This window comes from Esox lucius, chromosome 8 (genome assembly GCF_011004845.1).
Source record: "Esox lucius isolate fEsoLuc1 chromosome 8, fEsoLuc1.pri, whole genome shotgun sequence".
NCBI lineage: Eukaryota > Metazoa > Chordata > Actinopteri > Esociformes > Esocidae > Esox > Esox lucius.
In genome coordinates this window covers 15,976,633-15,983,706 of record NC_047576.1, presented here as the reverse complement: position 1 = coordinate 15,983,706, position 7,074 = coordinate 15,976,633, and positions in this window count along the sequence as shown.

Here is a 7,074-nt window from a genome sequence, read left to right as displayed (position 1 = left end):
CTGTGATGTTTATCAATCAATTACATTTATTTTTATAAAGCCCTTTTTACATACAGATACTGTACCTAGCCTCAAACACAAAGAGTATGTTTATGCTTTTATCTTCACCATGAAGAAATGAACAGTGAGCCCCAAATGTATTTGTTTTAGTTTTGTTTCTTGGCTCCAGCGCTTTTTGAAATGATACCAGCAGACATTTTAGGTGACGAAAGTATCGGGACACATGAATGTAATGGATTTGTATTTTAGCTGATCCCATATATGCAGCCCAAATGGATGCATGAAGCTAATGACTACCTACTGGATTTGCTGTTTGTTTTGTATTTGTTTCAGATTATTTTGCTGTAATATTCTTCTACCCACACAGAAAACTGGACACATGATTTGTCTTTCAAGGTCCCAGAATGTTAATATGTAATATTCTGACCACATCTTTTGAGTGTGCCAGTAACATTTAGTTTTTCTTTGAATTAATGTCTGTTGTCTAAAAAGTGAATTACTTCTGAAGGCACATAATGTGATGCTTTACTTGCTGAAAAAAATCTGCATTATTATTGTTTGTTTTATTTACTACTTTTTCAATTTGGTCATTTTCCAAACCTCATTAAAATCACAGTTTGTCATTGAGTGGGTGTGTGTGTGTCATCATTATTCATTTTAGGCCTTTGTATCTTGCCATCTTTGTTTGCACAAGACAGTAAATATATGAAATTCTATTTCCTAGGAAAGGCCAATTAGCCTAAGTGCTGTTACTGTATATTGTATAGCTGTTGTAACCAATGTCAGAGTTGCCTTATTGTGGAAATTGGAGTGGAACTAGCTGGAAAATGAATAATTTCAAGCAAACAAGCAGATTAAATTAGGTTTTAACTATGATAATTGATTATAATAATTTTTTTGTGTAATATTTTCCTTGGATCCTGCTGTACTGGAAGTAACTGAATGTGGGTATTACTGCGTATTATTGTATGGCTCTTGTGGGTTTAGTTCTGTCAACTAGTTTGAGGGTACAAGATTATTTCTTATAATCAAATAACAATCTTTTCATACTAAAGCAGTTATAAAAGCATAATACAACACAAATTAAGTTATTACACAAATGGATTAGTAATCACATCTCTATGGGCCTACCTTTTGGGGTAGAACAAAAAGGTCACAACAAAATCCCTTCATGAGTACAGCAAATCCTACATAATGCAAAATACTTTTGATTTAACCCAAAATAATTTCCAATATACCTTTGAGTATAAACCCAGTATTAGCTATTCAGATAACACAACCAGATAAGTTTTAGCTAAGTTTGCTAAAATATATAATATTTATACAACATTGTAAAAATATGTGCCAAAAGCCATTCATGCTGTATTTTGGTCAGTATTTGCATTCTTAATTTCTTTATCTTATTTGCAAACAATTGTAAATGTGCTGTATCCACACCATGTCATCTTTGAAGTGATCATAATGTAGTGAATAAAACACAGGTTTTGGAGTGGGGTGTCAAGTTAGAGTATCTGAAAAAATATATATATCACTTGACGTGGTAACACTTGACACGGTAACAATGAGAGAAATCAACTAATCTACTGGTTAATCCTTGTAGCTTTACATTGCAATTAAGCTTAGTTTTTCCTGCGGGTACATGTAGAAATCCAGTGGTAGGCATAACTTAATTCACACTATACTCACTGAAAAAGAAGCAGTATAAATTCTGGTTGTTTACCAAATTAAGTTCAGTGAGTGGACAATTAATACCAACTTTTCTGATTGAACCTACAGTAAGTTTGCAGTACACATTGTGGTACTCCTTCCTGACCCCTGCATTATTCAGTTTGGATATCTCTTAACCATGAGGTGGATGACAACAACTATTAAGTCACTCTCTTTATGTTGTGTGATTATTACACACAATACTTCTACAGAGATTAATAAAGTGATGACATGCATTCCTTAGAAATCAAATCATAAAGCAAGAGTGAAGGAATCTGATATATTTCTATTTAATTTAAATGTTTTTTACAGTGCATTCAGGAAGAATTTCGAGCCCTTCACTTTTTCCGTGTTTTGTTACATTACAGCCCAATTCTAAACTGGATTACATAAATGTATTTCCTCACCACAATACCCAAAGAGGAATAAGCATTTTTTTTGAAATTGTTGTTTATGTATTAAAGCTCCAGGGAATCTTTTTGCATTGATCATCTTTGAGATATTTCTTCAACCTGGATTGAGTCCATCTGTGGTAAATTGAAGTTAATGGACATGATTTGGAAAGGCAAACATCTGTCTATATCATGTCCCACAGTTGACAGTGCATATCAGAGCAAAAACCAAGCCAGGTTGGAATTAGGTTGAAGGAATTGTCCATAGAGCTCCAAGAGAGGGTTGTATCGAGGCACTGATCTGAGGAAGGGTACCAGCATTTCTGCAGTGTTGAATGCACCCAGGGCCATAGCTAACGTGGGGAGAGGTGGATATGATTCATGGGGTCCATGGCATGGCAGGGCCCACTGGTCACAATAATGTACATTTCTGGGGACCCAGACATCTTTTCAGGGGGCCCATGTCTCCTGACCACAGACCTGAATACACCCAAGAGCACAATTGCCTCCATCATTCTTAAATGGAGGAAGTTTGGAATCACCAACATTTATCCTAGAGCTGCCTGGCAAGCCAAACTGAGCAATAGGAGAGAAGGGCCTGGATTATGGATGTGTCCAAGAACACAGTGCTCCAGAGTTCCTGTATGAATATGTGAGAACCTTTCAGAAGGTTAACCATCTCTGAAGCACTGCAAAAATGAGGCCTTTATTGGTAGACACCCCAACAACCTAAATGTCAGTACACTTGGAGCTTGCCAAAAGGCACATGAATGCCTCTCAGACCATGAGAAAGAAGATTGTTTGGTCTAACGTAACCAAGAAATCTTTGGCCTGAATGCCAAGCAGGGAAACTAGTCACCACTCATCGTCTGGCCAATACTATCCCAATGTTGAAGCATGGCGGAGGCACATAATCCGGTGGGGAGGTTTTTCAGAGGCAGGAACTGGAATACCAGTCAGGATCGAGGAAAAGATCAATGGAGTGAAGTACAGATACAATGAAAACCTACTCCAGAGCACTCAGGACTTCAGACTGTAGCAAAGCTTCACCTTCTAACAGGAAAACTACTCAAACACATCCAAGACAATGGAGGAGTGTCTTTGTGTCTGTGAATTTCCTTGAGTTGCCCAGACTTGAATTTAACCTCTCTGGAGAGACCTCAAAATGGCTGTGTAGTAACATTCCTCAAACAACCTGACAGAGATTGAGTGGCAGTGCAGAGAAAAATGTTACACTCCCCAGATACGTGTGCCAAGCTTATAGCATCGTATCAAAGAGAACTCACTGCTGTAATAGTTACCTTTTACAAAGTACTGATGTAATTGGTCTGAATATTTATGTAAGAGATATTTCTGTTATTTCTTTTTTAATATATTTGCTACATTAAAAAAACAAAACTGTCTTTACTTAGTTACTGTAGGGTATTGTGTGCACATTGGACAGAAAAGTAGTGAGTGAGGAGAGTTTTTGCTGAAATAGCAACATGTCAGATTCAAACCCACAGCGCATGCAGCATTACTTGTACCGGATACAGCTACTTAGACCGCTGGACGACTCTAGACTACCAAATCTCATTTTCAATGATAACCTGGCCAAAGGCATTGAATTGCAAGCACAATACATACAAAATGAACAAACAAAAAACCCACCATATTCATATGCTTAAACAAATAAACATTGAAGATGTCATGTACTAATTCATTATGTTTAAGGGCATTCTATTCTGTGACATGCCTACTCTGTGACATGTCACATTCAAGCTGTGTTATTCAGGGAATCAGGAGGATCAGGCTGTGTGATAGGGCTGGTTTGGATCAGGCCAGAACACCTTGGGTGGTTTGCTTTGATAAAGGCAATCAGATGAAACTAGGTCCTGTGTCATCCAGGTCACTATGGCCTACATTTACTTGTTCATGGAAAAGGTATGATTTTCACATTCTTTTTATCTGAAAGTCATGTGTAAGGCTTTTGAATTCAGTGTTTGTTTAATTATTTACATGCTGTAATACGGTCAATCTTTGCCAATAATTCCACTGTCACATTTTCAGAACTGCATCTTTGATTGTTTAGCTAGTTTGGAAATTGCTTCATGTCTTCTCTTAGTTTTGGCTGAAGATTTTAAGAATTACAAAGACCGTTCTCGTAATATTTTTATGAACATGGTCATATACATTTCTTATTCTGATTATACCCATATGGAGCCAGGTGTCAGCCAATTAATGGCACCCGGTTGACTAATTTAAAATAGTGCTGCCTGTCTTCTCACAGATGCAATAATTGGAAATATATAGGGATGTGTCATGTATTCTCTATGGTCTCTCCTCGTCTTGTCTTTTTTGTCCTGGTTACTTACAACAAGCACCACCTGCTGGTTACAGCAGTGAACAACAGAAAAACACATGTACATGAGTAGATAAAAAGCTACAAACGTCAGGGAAGCAGAAATAATCTTTACATGAACTTGTGCACAATTGTTTATTGTGCGACTATTGTATTTAAAACAAATACATCCGGAAAGCTGCATATACACTTCCGTTCAAAAGTTTGGGGCAGACACACATTTCCTTGTAAAAAATAAATAAAATAATTCCCATTAAAATAACATCAAATTGATCAGAAATACAGTGTGGACATTGTTGATGTTGTAAATTAATATTGTACCTGGAAATGGTTGATTTGTAAAGGAATATCTACATAGGCGTACAGAGGCCCATTATCAGCAACCATCAATCCTGTGTTTCAATGGGACGTTGTGTTTGCTCATCCAGGTTTATAATTTTAAAAGGCTAATTGATCATTGGAAAATGCTTTTGCAGTTATTTTAGTACTGCTGAAAATGGTTGTGCTGATTAAAGAAGCAATACAATTGGCCTTTGTTAGACTAGTGGAGTATCAGCAATTGTAGGTTCGATTACAGTCTCAAAATGGCCAGTTTTAGATACTCTAATGGGCTTCATTAAATAGTCCCAGCAAAACACCAGTCTCAACATCAACAGTGACAAGGCGACTCCGGGATGATGGCCTTCTAGGCAGAGTTGCAACAAAAAGACGTATCTCAGAATGGACAATTAAAAGAAAAGATTAAGATGGGCAAAAGAACACAGACACTGGACAGAGGAAGATTGGAAAAAAGTGTTATGGAAGAACATTTGTGAGACGCAGACCAAATGAAGAGATGCTGGAGGAGTGCTTGACGTGATCTGTCAAGCATGGTGGAGGCAATGTGATAGTCTGGGGGTGCTTTGGTGGTGGTAAAGTAGGAGATTTGTACAGGCAAAAAGGGATTTTGACTATTACTTATTTTGAAACACCATGCCATACCCTGTGGATGGTGCTTGACTGGAGCCAATTTCCTTCTACAACAGGCAATGACCCAAAGCACACTTCCAGCAGTCTGTTTCTGTCACTGAAGATACATATTTAAAAGATTCAGTTCATTAAGTAGGCTATACAGTGTTCGTACATGTTTATTGTTCTCTATGGTCCAATATTCAACAAGCTATTTAACCATAGAAACATTTCTTAGAACAATAGCAGTTGTCAAACCCTCTTGCATCTTGTATTGAAGATTCTTTCCACTCAAGAGTAATGATATTAAAAGTTGACTGACATAGAAGTGTCTCTATTCTTGGGAAATATCTATTTTGAGCTTCCGTTCATTGTAAAGCTATTGGCAAGGCCCAATAAACACTATGTGAATTCAAGCCAGTAAATCACTTCCCTTCAGAAAGGGCTTTGCACAACTAACTTACCAGTGAGCTGGCCACCTCTTCCTGTCACCATAGCAACAATGTACCGGATGAACACTGCATAAAAGTGTAAATCCCTCAAATTGTATTTTAGCATGTATGTACTCTGAGCATTTTTCATTGCATTGAAGGTATTTACAATAAGGAAACAGGTTTTACAAGTTGACACATGCCTTGTTGTACTCTACTGTCAGAGATTAAGAAGACAATTGGAGAGAGGGAAGCAATGGAAAGGAGCCCTAGGCTGACTGAGCTGGCATCTTAATACCATAGTACTTTTTCAGTCTCATATCTGTCGGCTGGTTGCATAATTAGCTGCAGATATCTGCACAGGTTTCCATGGTGCTGCATCATCAGTTAGAGCGAGAGAGAGAGAGAGAGAGAAAGAGAGAGGAGAAGCCAGCCCACACAGCCCATCTCAGAGAGAGAGAAAAATCCACTCCCGTAGTGCTCTTCAACACCTTGTCATCATTACCCTTTTGTTCTATGTCGTCACACAGTTTCGTCCCAGCATCCACACTGGCTCACTGAGCTATACAGCATTTCATGCAGACTGTATACCCACTCACCCCTAGTGTATGGATGATGCTGATATCTGTGCATATTTCAATGGAGAGGGAAGGCCACAAGCATTTTATTTATTCCAGAGAACAGGCTGAGAAAACATGCCCTGTTATGGTGGGATCTGCCGTTTTGCAGTAGTGAGGGCAGTGTGGAATGTGTAGTTGGTCTTGTGGGCTCATTAACGTCCATGTGGATGTGTCATGCTGGGGTTCCCGTGCCTTGACTGGCTTCGACTGGGGAGGTCATGAATATGCATAGCCCATCTCCGATCCGCTCCGCCAGAACATGGCTATAGCTCGGCAGCTCTTACGGCTTGTCCACCCACAGCTTCTGCTTGTAACAGAGCGTGGGTGTCTGAACTCTGAACAGTTACTAACGCAGCAGCCGAGCAGGGGCCCCAAGTGGCAACTAGTGTGTGTGTGTGTGTGTGTGTGTATGTGTGTGTGTGATTGGAAAGTGTACTTGCATGTGTGTGTGTATGTGTAAGAGAGAGAGGTGACTTGGCTGCGTACAAGTGAGTGTTTCTGTGAGAGAAGTATTCTTTACTGCCGACAAGTTGTGTGTTTGTGTGTGTGTGTGTGTAAAAGAGGAAAAGAGAGGGAGTGAGGGAGAGAGAGAAAGAAGGAGAATGAGGTATTCTGAATATAGCATCAGTTCCTGT